Genomic DNA, 16,614 nt, shown 5'->3' with positions numbered 1-16,614 from the left:
TATGAATTTACTGTTATTTTACAATGGGAAATGTTTGTAGTATATGATCAGCTTATAGAACTTTGATTTCACTGTCAGTTTGCCATAGAGAATGTGCTTAGCAGACACTCAGCTTATAGAAGTATGAATTCTCAGTTAGTTTACAATCGCCTCATAGAACTATGAATTTACTGTTAGTTTACAATGATGAATGTTCTTAGCAGACACTAGTCTTTAGAACTATGAATTCACTGTTACTTTACAAGGAGAAATGTACCTAGTAGACAATCAGCTTTAAATAACTGTTAATTCACTGCTTTTTGCATTCAGAAATGTTCTTAGCTGACCATCAGCTTGTAGAACTATGAACTCTCAGTTAGTTTACAATTGGAAATATTCTTAGCAGAAAATCACCTTATAGAACTAGGAATTTTCGGTTTCATTGCAAAGGGAAATGTTCTTAACAGACAATCAGCATATAGACCTATGAATTTACTGTTATTTTACTACAAGAAATGTTCTCTATACATGATCAGCTTATAGAACTATGAATTCACTCTTAGTTTACAAGTGGAAATGTTCTGAGCAGACATTTAGCTTCTAAAACTATAAATTCTCCTACAGTTTACTATAGGAGACATTCTTAGCAGAAAATCTGAGTATACAACTTTACATTCACTGTTGGTTTACAATGGGAAATTTGCTCATGGGACAATAAGTTTGTAGAACTATGAATTCTCTGTTTGTTTGCAATGGGAAATGTAGTTAACAGACAGTCAACTTATAGAACTATGAATTCGGTTGGCAGAGCCAGGGCTCCAAGGAATGTGGAGGGTCTCAAGCACTATGGCGTCCCAAGCCCAGCAGGTGCCTCAGCCTGGAGGCAGAAAGCACAAGGGCAAAGCACAGTACATGCAGGCTAACCAAGCCCAGCACAGCGATGCAGGTGGGTGGCAGCTGGAGCCTGGGCTGCAGGGTATCATCACCTGTAACATGAATGAGTGTGAGTGCATGGAGGAGGCCTACAACTTGCTCAAGGAGTACAGCGATGACCTGCATTGGCCGAGAAGTTTCCAGACAAGGTCAGCAGCCCTCAGGAAGTGAGGGAGAAGATGATGATGTAGAGGCTGACTTGAAGAAAGAAGTTGGTGAAATTAAGGCTTGTACAGAGATGAGACTAATGAGATTCCAGTCAGTGGAGAGAGGAGCAAATAATGAAGTCTTTTTCAGGACACTTGGGATAGAACCTGAGAAATTGGTACATAATATTCTCTAGGATATGTACAAGACCAAGACAAAGAATACCCGTTATTCTACGAATGTTACCCATCTCAGGCACATGCAAAACTTTCTTAGAAGATATGAAAAAAATATGCAGAAACATTTTTGGAACGCTGGTTTAAAGCTCCAAATAAGGGGACATTTCAGATTGTATACAAATCGCGAAATAATAGTCACATGAATAGGGAAGAAGTTAACAAAGAATTGGCAGGGATAGTAAGCAGCCTCAATACAGAAAATAAAGTGGATTTCAATAATCCGCAGTACAAAGTGGTTGTAGAAATCATTAAATCTGTCTTTTGCCTGAGTGTTGTGAAAGATTACATGCTGTTTAGAAAATACAATTTTCAGGAGGTAGTAAAGAGTGCTAAAGACCCATCACAGCTTCACCCAAAGCTGGGCAATGGGAAAGAAGCAAAATTAGAACCTGACAAAAAATTGAATCAAAATGATCCAGCACACAGAAAAAATGGCCAGCAGGTGTCACCAGAGAACAGTGAGGATCTAGGGCCTACAGAACCTAGATCTGAGTCACTCTTGGAGAATGAGGGAGGAGATAAACCAGAAATTGTGAATCCAGTCTCAGAAGGAGCCAACTCAAATGAAAATGACCTCTCATAGGAGGTCATTGTGCTGGAGGTGGGTTTTTCTGCCAGGGTTCTGTGAGATGCTTCTGGGGTTTCATGTAAAATTGTAACAATATGTTTTGACTTCTATGTGCTGCTCAGTGCTGCTCTCACAGTACTAAACAGTGAACTCTCAGCCCTGCTAACAGTTCTGTTAGCATCCTCTCAGCTCTGTCAGCAGTTTTTTTTGGGTCTATGTGCTATTACACGGGGGGGGGGGGGGTGGTAATTATTATACAGGAGGAGGATTCTGGCCTTTTACTCTTGATTAGCTTCCCCAGTTCCCTTTTGGACCTGCCAAATGATGAATGGGGATGAACAGTAGCTAAGAAGTAGGAAATCCCAGGGAAGTGTCCTTCATTCTGAGAAGTTTATATACCACCACTCAGCTGTGCCCTGCCACTCTGTTTTAAGCACTGCAAAGTGGGATTGTGTAAGTTAAAAAAAAAGTGAGTTGTTTTTGATGGTTTTGAGTTTTCATTGTTATGTTTTAGTATTAACATTTGTATAAGCAAATCTGATGGTTTATTGCTGCAAATAACTGAAGCCAGATGTGAGGTTAAAGAGGACCATTTGAGATAGGCTTATGGGCATTTCTGATAGGATTATTGAGAAAGAATCAGCCTTCTGAATTACTTCTATAGATGCAAACAAAAGGAATACCAAGCAACTCTGTCTTGACTTTAAAGCTACTTCACAGTGTTTGACCTGTTGTCCAAGTGTGGGGTTCCCCAGAGGGGTCCCTGCTCAGTGCTGTCTACATGACCCCAAGAACACTCACGCAGGATGCTCTCAATGCAAACCGCACGAGGTTTATTGAATCCGATGCATCGGGGCTCAACACAGATTCTTCTTCCAGGAGGGGCGAAGAGCCCCTAGCAACGGGTTTGGTCAGCTTATATAGGCTAAAACCACAGGTATGCAGAGTCATAGGGGCTTTCCAGCCGTGGGTCCCTCTGATTGGGTGGGGCCCACGGGGTGGGCTCGTGTCTGGGGGCTTCAGATATGTGTTGACCATTGATTGGTTGTGTCCAGGTGGGGAGTTATCTTAATGAGGAACTCGAGTTCCTGGAATTTAGGCATTGTGTAAGGCATACAAAAGGTCAGGTTCCTCATGGTATGCTTTTTACAAAATGGAGGCGGTTGCAAAATGGCAGTTCTGTGATTCAGTGCAGCAGCAAGCAAGCCATATTACAGAAGCTTAAAAAGGCAGGTTAGCAGAGCAACTAGAAAACAGGGCAGCAGAAATAGGGCAACTTTTATCCTTTCACAAGCATTTCTGTTACATTGTGCACTGACTGTGGCTTGTAGCTATATATATATAGTAATTACTCCAGCATATAAACCAGTTATTTGCCAAGAATGTTTCTTACTTTAAATAGCTGTTGGACTAGCAAAATAAAGTTTTTTCTTAAAAAAGGACATTGACTAAGAAGGTTTAGGCAGCATATTACTTTCAAACAGATCTCCTCCTAGGAAAGAATTGGTGACAACTATACATTAAAATGCTGGGACAAGCACAAGACTTGAAACAACTTTATTGTCAGTTTAATAAGCTTGTGTACACATAATACTAAAGAATTTTTATGTAATTATGTTAAAAACAGCAGCAGTTAAAATCCACCTGGGTAGATGAGTCAATAGAGTTAACAAATAATGTATAAATGACCCAATTAAAACACCTTTTTTTGCTCAAACTCTCCCACAACAGTATGTATTTAATGCTGTTTTTTTTTTCTTTTTTTCCCGAGGTAGGGTCTCACTTTAGGCCAAGCTGACCTGGAATTCACTATGTAGTCTCAGGGTGGCTTTCAACTCATGGTGATCCTCCTACCTCTTCCTCCCTAGTGCTGGTATTAAAGGCATGCACCACCATCCCCTGCTCCTGTGCTGTATTTTCATACTTGAAAACTAATGGACCATCATACTCTTGGAACTCTGTAAGTAGTTGGCTCCAGTGCAGTTTTGCTTCATTAAAAGAAACAAAAACTCTAGGGCTTAGAAGATGGCTTAGCAGTTAACGGTGCTTTCAAAGCCTCAGGTCCAGTTTCAATTCCCAAGCCACCCACACAAGTCAGAAGCAAAAGTAGTGCAAGCATCTGGTATTTGTTTGCAAGTACCACAGAGACCCTGCTCATCCATACATGCACACAAATTAAAAAATTCCGATATTAATTTTTAGTACTCACTGCTTTGTACACAGAGATACTGATTTCAAAAACCTGAAGATGATATGAAAAAAAGCTTAGAAATGCTACAGTGTTTAATTTTATTAAAAGACTCATTTGTGGCACAATATTAGGGAAAAATAGAATCAAAACCTGGACCAAAAGCACATAATCTTCTAACTAGAGGAACCTGGTGGCTTACCAGAGAAGAATCCTAACCTGGATATTTGCCTGGAAAGGTGAAGGGCCAGGGTCCTTATAAGAAAATAATAGGATAAGTCTTGCTAATAGCTTTGAACATGAACGTAAGACTGTTCAATGCACAGTTTCATCACATGTAAAAAATGAACAAGTTTCTATAAGATAATATAGAGAAAGTTTTATTTTAAAAGTGACAATCTTGGACTTTAGTAAAGGAAACTGACTGGAAAAGTAAATTGTCAAAGGAACTCAAGTGTTTCTGTAAGAACTTGGACTTGAAAGGTCACAAGTCTTGTGTTATGAAAACTCAGCTAGAGGAAATTCAGAACAAAAGTGAGTAGCATTTCCTGCTTTTCCCATGTGGAAATGAAAGAAATTGTTGGAGATGAGGAGATGAGCCCTGAACAGATCTTTGCCCTGAGATAACCTCTGCCCTGAGATAACTTCTGCCCTGAGCAACTTCCGACCTTTCCTCATCCCCCCACCCTGCCATACCTAACTGATCCATCCCCCCACCCTGCCACACCTAATTAACATCCTGCCTGGCTACTGCAGAGATGTGAGAACTATACTGTGAATTCTTGGAATAACTGCAAACTGTCCTAGGCCAAAGGCCAAGAAGATTCTGTAACTTTCCACCACCTGCCTCCTCCAGCCCCCCCCCCCACCCAAGACCCTAACCCTAACCCTTAAAAAGGCCGCTGTGGCTCAATAAAATTGGACTCTTGACAAGTGTACATTTGCTTGAGTCTCTTCCTCTCTCTCGCCCATCTTATTTCAGGTTAGGGTCCCCCTTGCCCCCACAAATAACGAGGTCCCACGGGTCGGGACAAGTGGTGCCCAACGTGGTGGCTCGAGGCACAGACCCCTGCTGGACGGAGAGCCCCCAGCACACGAGCTCCAGAGTGTTCCTGAATGGTCACCGCTTCTCCGCCCAAGAAGACTGCAAGACCTGGTAACTTTTCCCTCTTCATTCCGTCCCATCAAGATGGACCATTCATTGTCTAAAGAGGCTTCTTGCATAAAGGATTTAAAAGCCTCTCTCAGAGAGTGAGGAATACGGGTAAAGAAAAAGGATCTTATACAGTTTTTTATTTTTGATGATAAGACATGTCCATGGTTTATGATTGATGGACCTAACATTTATCCCAAGAAATGACAAAGAGTCAATAAAGAATTAAATCAAAAACTTACTACTAAAGAAATGGCAAAGAGTTGACACCTCTGTCTCCTGCGTGAGATATGTGTCGACCCCAGAGCTCTGGTTTCCTAAATAAAGCCTCATGCTTTTGCAGCAAGTTGGGTCTCCTGTGTGTCTTTGGGTGCGTGCTATCTCGAGACTTGAGTGAAGGTCTCCCTCTGGGGGTCTTTCAATTGAGGACTCTTGACAAGTGTACATTTGCTTGAGTCTCTTCCTCTCTCTCACCCATCTTATTTCAGGTTAGGGTCCTCCTCGCCCCCACGAATAATGAGGTCCTGCGGGTCGGGACAAGAAATCTATTCTAGTACAACCTCTGCATTCATGTGAAATAAGAATACCTTTCAACTTAATGTACACATTTATAATATGAAGGCTCCTTGCAGAGTTTCTGGAATTTCAAAGTTCTCACAGGCATGGTAACTGAAAAAGGCTGGCAGTGACCAATGAGCATAGCAGAATAAACTGTTTAGACTGAGGATATTATGTGCCTGGAAAATTAGTCTGAGAGGACAGTTTATTTATTGAATAGACAGGACCTTGCTAAGTAGACAGGGTGGCACTTAGACATCTTCACAGGTTAGCTGAAGTCATGCTGAAAGGGAAGCATACTAGTGCGATGTGAGGGAACAGGAGGGATGTGGTCTTGCCTTTGTGCACTTGCTCCATGATAAAGGGACTTTCATAGTGGAAGACAAAGCGACTAGAAACAAATTGGCCATCTGTTCACAGAACAGGTAACTCTTGAACTAATTTGTTCTTTTTCCTTTGTGAATCTGGACAGGAAGACCTTTAGTTTGTTTTTCATTGTCTGTACTATTTATTTGTATCTAGTAAGACATAAGTGTAACTCAGGCTGTTTGCGTGTACAAGACCTAGTACATCTCCTATGAGGAAAAGACAGAACACATCCACGTGCACTGCCGGGCGGCCAGGGGATGTGGTGTGAGAATGGGATTTCAAAAACTTCACACATTAAGTTCTATGACAGAAAGTGATCTATGGATGTGGTATTTTGTGAATGACCTTTTAAATAAAAGACAACCTTACATAATGTTGACAAAAAAAACTATGAATTCACTATACATTTACACTGGGAAATGTTCGTACTACATGATCAGGTTATAGAACTTGGAACTCACAGTTACTGTGCAATGGGGAATGTTCTTACCAGACACTAAACTTATAGAACTATGATTCTCAGTGAGTTTACAATGGGAAATGTTCTTAGCAGACAATCTAGCTTAGTTAACTATTAATTCCCTGTTCTTTGCAATCACAAATGTTCTCAGCAGATAATCAGCTAATAGAATGATGAATTCACTGTTAATTTGCAAGGGGAAATGTTCTTAGCAGACAACCATCTTATAGAACTATGAATTCTCTGTTAGTTTACAAGGAATAAGGTTATTAGCAGACAATCAGCTTATAGATCTTAGAATTCACTGTTATTTCGCTATGGGCTATGTTCTTCACAATCAGCTTATAGAATTTTGAATTCACTGCTCTTTTACAAGGGGAAATGTTACTAATAGAAAATCAACTTAGAGAACTGTTAATTCACTGTAAGTTTGCAATGGTAAATATTCTAAGCAGACAATCCGCTTGTAGAACCATGAATTCACTGGTACTTTACAAAGGGAAATGTTCCTAGTAGATAATCAGCTTAGGGAACTATTAATTCACTGGTAGTTTGCAATGGGAAATGTTCTCAGCAGAAAATCGGGTTACAGAACTACAAATTCAGTAATAGTTTACAATGGGATATGTTCATAGTACATGATCAGCTTTTAGAACTTTGATTTCACTGTTAGTTTGCAAGGGGGAATATTCTTAGCATGCACTCAGATTATAGAACTATAAATTCACTGTTATTTTACAATGGCATGTGTTCTTAGTTGACTAACACTTTATAGAACTAAAAATTCACTGTTAGTTTATAATGGGAAATGTTTCTACTAGACAATCAGCTTAGAGAACTATAATTCTCTGTAAGTTCTGGGAAATGTCTGGGAAATGTTTGTATTACATGATCAGCTTATAGAACTTAGAATTCACTGTTAGTTTGCAACGGGTAATGTTCTTAGCAGACTAACAGATTATAGAACAATGAATTCAGTGTTAATTTGCAAAGGGAAATGTTCTTAGCAGACAATCACCTTATAGAACTATGAATTCACTGTTAGTTTACAACAGTAAATGTTCCTAGTAGACAATCAGCACATAGGACTATGAATTCACTGTTATTATGCAATGGGGAATGTTCTTAGCAGACAATCAGCTTATAGAACCATGAATTCACAGTCTACAAAGGGAAATGTTCATAGTAGATAATAAGCTTAGAGATCTATTAACTCACTGTTAGTTTACAATGGGGAATATTCTTAGCAGACAATGAGCTTCTTGAACTAAGTAGCCGTGGTTAGTCTACAATGGGAAATGTTCTTCACAGAAAATAGAATTATGAATTCACTGTTAGTATACAATATCAAATGTTACTTGGCAATGGGGAATTTCCATTGCAGACAATCAGCTTTTACAACTTTGAAATCCCTGTTATTTTACAATAGAAAATATTCTAAGGAAACAATCAGCTTATAGATCATTAGATTCACTGGCTGCTTACAATGAGAGATGTTCTTAGTAGACAAACAGCATACAAATCATTGAACTCACTGTAAGGTTGCAATGAGTAAAGTTCTTTGCAGACAATCAGCTTATACATCTAAGTAGTCATGGTTAGTTTACAATGGGAAATGTTCTTCACAGAAAATCAGTTTATAAAATTATGCATTCAATGTTAGAATAAAATGTGAAATGTGGTTAGAAGACAATAACCTTATAGAAGTATGAACTCTCTGTTAGTTTGCAATGTGAAATACTCTTAGCAGACAATTATCTTATACAACTTTGAAATCCCTGTTGTTTTACAAAGGATAATGTTCTTAGTTGACAATCAACTTATAGATCATTAAATTCACTGTTTGCTTGCAATGAGAACTGTTCTTAGTAGACAATCAGCTTATAGATCATTGAATGCACTGTTAGTTGGCAATGGGGAATGTTCTTTGCAGACAATCAGCTTATAGAACTAAATAGTTATATTTAGTATACAATGGGAATAGTTCTTCACAGGAAATCAATGCATAGAATTATGAATTCACGGTTAGTACACAATGTGAAATGTGCTTAGCAGACACTCAGCTTACAGAAGTATGATTTCTCTGTTAGTTGGCAATGGGAAATATTCATAGTAGACAATCAGCTTATATATCACTGAATTCACTGTTAGTTCTCAATGGCAAATGTTCTTTGAAGGCAATCAGTGTATAGCTCACTGATTCACTTTTAGTTTGCAATGTGGAATGTTCTTTGCAGACAATCAGAGTATAAAACTTTGCAATCCCTGTTATTTTACAATAGAAAATGTTCTTAGTATACAATCAGCTTATAGATCATTGAATTCACTGTTTGCTTACAATGATAAATGTTCATAGTGGACATTTAGATTATAGGTCATTTAACTCACTCTTTTCTCACAATGAGAAATGTTCTTCATAGACAATCATCTTATAGACCACTGAATTCACTGTTAGTTTGCAATGGGGAATGTTCTTAGCCGACAGTAAGCTCATAGAACTAAGTAGTCATGGTTAGTTTGCAATGGAAATGTTCTTCATAGGAAATCAGGGTATAGATTTATGAATTCATTGTTAGTATATAATGTGAAATATGCTTACCATACAATCAGCTTATTGAAGCATGAGTTCTCTGTTAGTTTGCAATGGGAAATATTCTTAGTAGACAATCAGCTTATAGATAATTGAATTCACTGTTAGTTTGCAAAGGCGACTGTTCTTTGTAGAAAATGAGCTTATGGATCATAGAATTCACTGTTACTTTGCAATGGGGAATGTTCTTTGGAGATAATCACCTTATACAACTTTGAAATTCCTGTTATTTTTAAATGGAAAATGTTCTTAATAGGCAATCAGCATATAGATCACTAAATTCACTGTTGCTTACAATGAAAAATGTTCTTAGTAGACAATCTGCTTATGGGTCATTGAATTCACTGTTAGTTTACAATGGGGAATATTATTTGAAGACAATCAGCTTTTAGAACTCACTAGTCATGGTTAGTTTACAATGCAAAACGTTCTTCACAGAAAAGCAGGTTATATAATTATGAATTCACTATTAATATACAATGTGAAATGTGCTTTGCAGACAATCAGCTTATAGAAATATGAATTCTCTCTTAGTTTACAATGGGAAATATTATTAGCTGACAATAAGCTTATACAACTTTGAAATCCATGTTATTTTAAAATGGAAAATGTTCTTACTAGACAATCAGCTTAAATATCATTGAATTCAGTGTTCATTTGCAATGGAGATGGTTATTTGCAGACAATCAGCTTCTTGAAGTAAGTAGTTATGGTTATTTAACAATGGGAAATGTTCTTCACAGAAAATCAGGTTAATAATTATGAATTCACTGTTAGTATACAATGTGAAATGTGCTTAGCAGACAATCAGCTTACAGATATATGAATTCTCTGTTAGTTTGCAATGGGGAATAATCTTAGTAGACAATCAACTTACAGATCACTGAATTCACTGCTAGTTTGCAATGGTGAATGTTCTTTGCTGGCCATCATCTTATACACTTTGAAATCCCTGTTATTATACAATGGAAAATGTTCTTAATAGACAATCAACATATAGATCATTAAATTCACTATTTGCTAACAATCAGAAATGTTTATAGTAGATAATCACCATATAGATCATTGATTCACTGTTAGTTTAAAATGGGGAATGTTCTTTGCAGACAATCAGCTTATAGAACTAAGTAGTCATGGTAAGTTTACAATGAGAAATGTTCTTCACAGAAAATCAGGTTATAGAATCATGAATTCACTGTTAGTATACAATGTGACATGTGCTGAGCAGACAATGAGCTTATAGAAGTTTGAACTCTCTGCTAGTTTGCAAATGGAAATATTCTTAGGTGACAATCAGCTTATCCGTCTTAGAAATCAGTGTAATTTTAAAATGGAAAATGTATTAAGTAGACAAACAGCTTACAGATCATTGAATTCACTGCTTACAATGAGAAATGTTTTATTAGACAATCAGCTTATAGATCATTGAATTCACTGTTAGTTAGCAATGGGAAATATTTTTAGCAGACAATCAGCACATACAACATTGAAATATTTGTTATTTTATAATGGAAATTGTTCTTATCATTGAATTCATTGTTTACTTCCAATGAAAAATATTCTTTAGTAGACAATAAGCTTATAGATCATTGAAGTCACTGTTAGTTTTAAGTGGGGAATGTTCTTTGCAGACAATCAGCTTATAAAACTTTGAAATCCATGTTATTTTACAATTGGAAATGATCTTAGTAGACAATCACCTTATAGATCATTAATTCACTGTTTGGTTCCAGTGAGAAATATTCTTAGTAGTCAATCAGCTTATAGATAATTGAATTTACACTTAGTTTGCAATGGGGAATGTTCTTCGCACACAATGAGTTTATAGGTCATTGAATTCACCTTTCATTTGCAATTGGGATTGTTCTTTGCAGATAATCAGCATATAAAACTAAGTAGACATGAGTAGTTTACAATGGGAAAGGTTCTTCACAGAAAATCAGTTTATAGAGTTATGAATTCACTGTTAGTATACAATGTGACATGTGTTTGCCAGACAATCAGCTTATAAAAATATGAATTCTCTGTTGGTCTGCAATGGAAAATATTCTTAGTAGACAATCAGCTTATAATTCATTGAATTCACTGGTTTGTTACTATGAGAAATGTACTTAGTAGGCAATCAGCTTATACATCATTGAAGTCACTATTCACTATTAATATACAATGTGAAATGTGTTTAGCAGACAATGAGCTTATAGAAGTATGAATTCTCTGTTAGTTGGCATGGGGAATGTTCTTTGCAGGCAATCAGCTTATACAACTTTTAAATCCCTGTTATTTTTCAATGGAAAGTGTTCCAAGTAGACAATCAACTTATAGATCACTGAATTTATGGTCTGCTTAGAATGATAAATGGTCTTAGGAGACAATCAGATAATAGGCCATTGAATTCATTCCTTGCATTCAATGAGAAATGTTCTTAGTAAATAATCATCTTATACAACTTTGAAATCCCTGTTATTTTACAAGGGCAAATGGTCTTAGTATAAAATCAGCTTGTAGATGAGTGAATTCACTGTCTGGTTACAATGAAAAATGTTCTTTGTAGAAAATCAGTTTATAGATCATTGAAATCACTGTTAGTTTGCAATGGGGAGTGTTCTTAGAAGACAATCAGCTTATAAACCTTTGAAATCCCTGTTGTTTTACAATGGAAAATGTTCTTACTAGACAATCAGCTAACATGTCATTAAATTCACTGTGTGCTCACAATGAGAAATGTTCTTTGTAGAAAATCACCTTATAGATCATTGATTTCACTGTTCTTTGGCAATGGGGAATGTTATTTGCAGACAATAAGCTTAAATATCATTGAATTCACTGTTAGTATGCAATGGTGAAAGTTCTTTGCAGAAAATCAGCTTATAGATAATTAAATTCACAATTAGTTTGCCATGGGGAATGTTTTGCAGACAATCAGCTTATTGAACTAAGTACTCTTGGTTAGTTTACAATTGGACATGTTCTTCACAGATAATCAGGGTATAGAATTATGAATTCACTGTTAGTATACAATGTGAAACGTGCTCAGCAGACAACCAGCTTATAAAGCTATGAATTCTCTGTTAGTTTGAAATGGGAAATATACTTAGTAGACAATCAGTTTATATATCATTGAAATAACTGTTAGTTTGCAATGGGGAATATTCTTTGCAGACAATCAGCTTATAGATCATTGAATTCAATGTTAGTTTCCAATGGAAAATGTTCTTTGCAGACAATCAAATTATACACCTTTGAAATCCCTGTCATTTTACAATGTAAAAGGTTCTTAGTAGACAATCATCTTATAGATGATTGAATTCACTGTTTGTGTACAATGAGAAATTTTCTTAGTAGACACTCAGCTTATAGACCATTGAATTCACTGTATGTTTACAATGAGAAATGTTCTAGGTAGATAATCAGCTTATAGATCATTGACTTCACTATTAGTTTGCTATGAGAATGTTCTTTACAGTCAATCATCTTATACAACTTTTAAATCCCTGTTACTTTACAATAGAAATTGTTTTTAGTAGACAATCATCTTATAGGTCATTGAATTCATGGTTTGCTTACAATGAGAAATGATATTAGTAGACAATCAGCTTATACAAAATTGAATTCACTGTGTGTTTGCAATGGGGAATGTTCTCAAACAAACAGATTATAGATCATTGAGTTCAGTGTTCATTTGCATTGGGGAATGTTCTTTGCACACAATCAGTTTACTGAACTAAGTAGTCATGGTTCGTTTACAATAGGAAAAGTTCATCACAGATAATCAGTTTATAGAATTATGAAATCACTGTTAGTATACAATGTGAAATTTCATTAGCAGACAATCATCTTATAGAAGTATGAATTCTGTGGTAGCTTACAATATGGAATATTCTTTTCAGGCAATCAACTTATACAACTTTTAAATCCCTGTTATTTTTCAATGGGAAATGTTCTTAGTAGATAATCACCTTATAGATCACTGAATTCACTGTTTGCTTACAATGATAAATGCTCCAAGTAGACAATCAGCCTATATATCATTGAATTCACTATTTGCTTATAATGGGAAATGTTCTTAGTAGGCAATCAGCTTATACATCATTGAAATCACTGTTAGTTTGCAATGGGTCATGTTCTTTGCAGACAATCAGCTTATAGAACTAAATTGTGTTGGTTAGTTTACAATTGGAAATGTTCTTCACAGAAAATCAAGTTATAGGATTATGAAGTCACTATTATTATACAATGTGAAATGTGTTTAGCAGACAATCAGCTTATAGAAGTATGAATTCTCTGTTAGTTGGCATGGGGAATGCTCTTTGCAGGCAATCAGCTTATACAACTTTTAAATCCCTGTTATTTTTCAATGGAAAATGTTCTTAGTAGATAATCAGCTTATAGATCATTGAATTTGCTGTTAGTTGGCAATGTGGAAGGTTCTTTGCTGACATTCTGCTTATAGAACTTTGAAATCCCTGTTATGTAACAATGCAAAAAGTTCTTAGTAGACAATCAGCTTATAATTCACTGGTTTGTTACAATGAGAAATGTTCATAGTAGGCAATCAGATTACAAATCATTGAATTCATTCTTAGTTTGCAATGGGTCATGTTCTTTGTAGACAATCATCATATAGAACTATGTATTCCTGGTTACTTTATAATTGGAAATGTTCTTCATATAAATTCAGGTTATAGAATTATGAATTCACTGTTAGTACACAATATGAAATGTGTTTAGCAGACAATCAGCTTAAAGAAGTATGAATTCTCTGTTAGTTGGCAATGGGGAATGTTCTTTGCAGGCAATCAGCTTATACAACTTTTAAGTCCCTGTTATTTTACAATGGGAAATGTTCCAAGTAGGTCACTGAATTTATGGTTTGCTTACAATGATAAATGTTATTAGCACACAATCAGACTATAGGCCATTGAATTCACTCCTTGCATACAATGAGAAATGTTCTTAGTAGACAATAATCTTATGCAACTTTAAAATCCCTGTTATTTTACAGTTAGAAATGGTCCTAGTAGATAATCTGCTTATAGATCATAAATTCACTAATTATAATGAGAAATGTTCTGAGTAGACAATAAGCTTATAGATCATTGAATTTACTGTTCATTTGCAATGGGGAATGTTCATTGCAGACAATCAGCTCATAGACCTTTGAATTCACTCTTTGCTTACAATGAGAAATGTTCTTAGTAGACAATCATCTTATGCAACTTTAAAATCCTCGTTATTTTACAGTTAGAAATGTTCCTAGTAGATAATCTGCTTATAGATCATAAATTCACTAATTATAATGAGAAATGTTCTGAGTAGACAATCAGTTCATACGTCATAGAGTTCACTGTTTGCTTACAGTGAAAAATGTTCTTAGTAGACAATCAGCTTATACAACTTTGCAATCCCTGTTATTTTACAATGGGAAATGGTTTTGATAGACAAACAGCTAATAGATCATTAAATTCAGTTTTCTTGCAATGAGAAATGTTATGAGAAGGAAATCAGCATACAGATCATTGAATTCACTGTTTGATTGTAAAAGGGAATGTTCTTTGCAGACAATAAGCTTATACATCATTGAATTCACTGTTCATTTGCAATGGGAATGTTCTTTGCAGACAATCATCTTATTGAACTAAGTAGTCATGGTTAGTTTACAACGGGAAATGTTCTACACAGATCATCAGGTTATGGAAGTATGAATTCACTGTTAGTATACAATGTGAAATGTGCCTAGCCGACAATCAGCTTATAGAAGTATGAATTCTCTATAACTTTGATATGTGGATTATACTTAGCAGACAATCACTGTATACAACTTTGTAATCCTTGTTATTATTTTAAATGGAAACTGTTCTTAGTAGACAATCAGCTTATAGATCATTGAGTTCCCTGTTTGCTTAAATTGAGAAATGTTCTAAGTAGATAATCAGCTTATAGGTCATTGAATTCTTAGTTAGTTTGCAATGGGCAATGTTCTTTGCAGACATTAAGCTTAGAAAAGTAAGTAGTTCATGGTTAGTTTACAATGGCAAATGTTCTTCACAGGAAATTACATTATAGAATTATGAATTCACTGTTAGTATACAATGAGACATGTGCTTAGTAGACAATCATCTTATAGAAGTAACAATTCCTTTTGTTTGCAATGGGGATTATGCTTTGCAGACAATCAGCTTATGCCACTTTGAAATCCCTGTTATTTTATAATGGGAAATGGTCTTAGTAGACAATCAGCTTATAGATAATTAAATTTACTGTTTGCTTACAATGACATATGTTCTTAGTAGACAAACAGCTTAAAGATCTTTGAATTCACTGTTCATTAGCAATGGGGAATGTTCTTTGCAGACAATCAGCCTCTTGAACTAAGTAGTCATGGTTAGTTAACAATGGGAATTATTCTTCACAGATAATCAGGTTATAGAATTATAAATTCAGTGTTAGCATACAATGTGAAATGTGCTTAGCAGACAATCAGCTTGTAGAAGTATGAATTCTGTGTCAGTTTGCAATGGGAAAAGGTCTTAGTAGACACTCAACTTATAGATCATTAAATTCACTGTTTGCTTCCAATGAGAAATGTTCATAGTACACAATCAGTTTAAAGATCATTGAATTAACTGTTAGATTGTAATGGGGGATGTTCTCTGCAGACAGTCAGCTTATAGAACTAAGTAGTCCTGGTTAGGTTACAATAGGAAATATTCTTCAAAGAAAATCATGCTATAGAATTATTAATTAAGGGCTGGAGAGATGGCTTAGCTGTTAAGTGCTTACCTGAGAAGCCTAAGGACCCCAGGTAGAGGCTGGAATCCCCAGGACCCACGTTAGCCAGATGCACAAGGAGGCGCTCTCATCTGGAGTTCGTTTGCAATGGCTGGAAGTCCTGGCACACCCATTCTCTCTCTCTTTCTCTGCCTCTTTCTCTCTCTGTCTGTCCTACTCAAATAAATTAATAAAAATAAACAAAAAAGAATTATGAATTCACTGTTAGTATACAATGTGAAATGTGCTTAGCAAACAATCATCTTATAGAAGTATGAATTCATTGTTAGTTTACAATGGAAAGTGATCTTAGTCAACAATAAGCTTATGTATCATGAAATTCACTATTTGCTTACAATGAGAAATGTTCATTGTAGCCAATCAGCTTACAGATCATTGAATACAATCAGTTTGCAATGGGAGATCGCCTTTGCCCACAATTAGCTTTTAGATCATTAAATTCACTGTGCGTTTGCAATGGGGAATGTTCTTTGCAGACCATCAGCTTATTGAACAAAGTAGTCATGGTTAGTTTACAAGGGAAATATTCTTCCCAGATAATCAGGTTATAGAATTATGAATTCACTGTTAGCATACAATGTGAAATGTCCTTAGCTGACAATCAGCTTATAGAAGCATAAATTCTGTTTTAGTTTGCAACG

At 35.9% G+C, this 16,614-nt stretch overlaps 1 pseudogene; it reads left to right on the top strand.

Moving 5' to 3' along the window:
* Nucleotides 1-825: 825 nt before the first annotated feature.
* LOC101594065 lies at nucleotides 826-1,881 on the top strand (annotated as a pseudogene).
* Nucleotides 1,882-16,614: the final 14,733 nt, after the last annotated feature.

This window comes from Jaculus jaculus, chromosome 1 (assembly GCF_020740685.1).
Source record: "Jaculus jaculus isolate mJacJac1 chromosome 1, mJacJac1.mat.Y.cur, whole genome shotgun sequence".
Classification (NCBI taxonomy): Eukaryota; Metazoa; Chordata; class Mammalia; order Rodentia; family Dipodidae; genus Jaculus; species Jaculus jaculus.
This window is presented reverse-complemented; position numbering and strand designations above follow the sequence as displayed.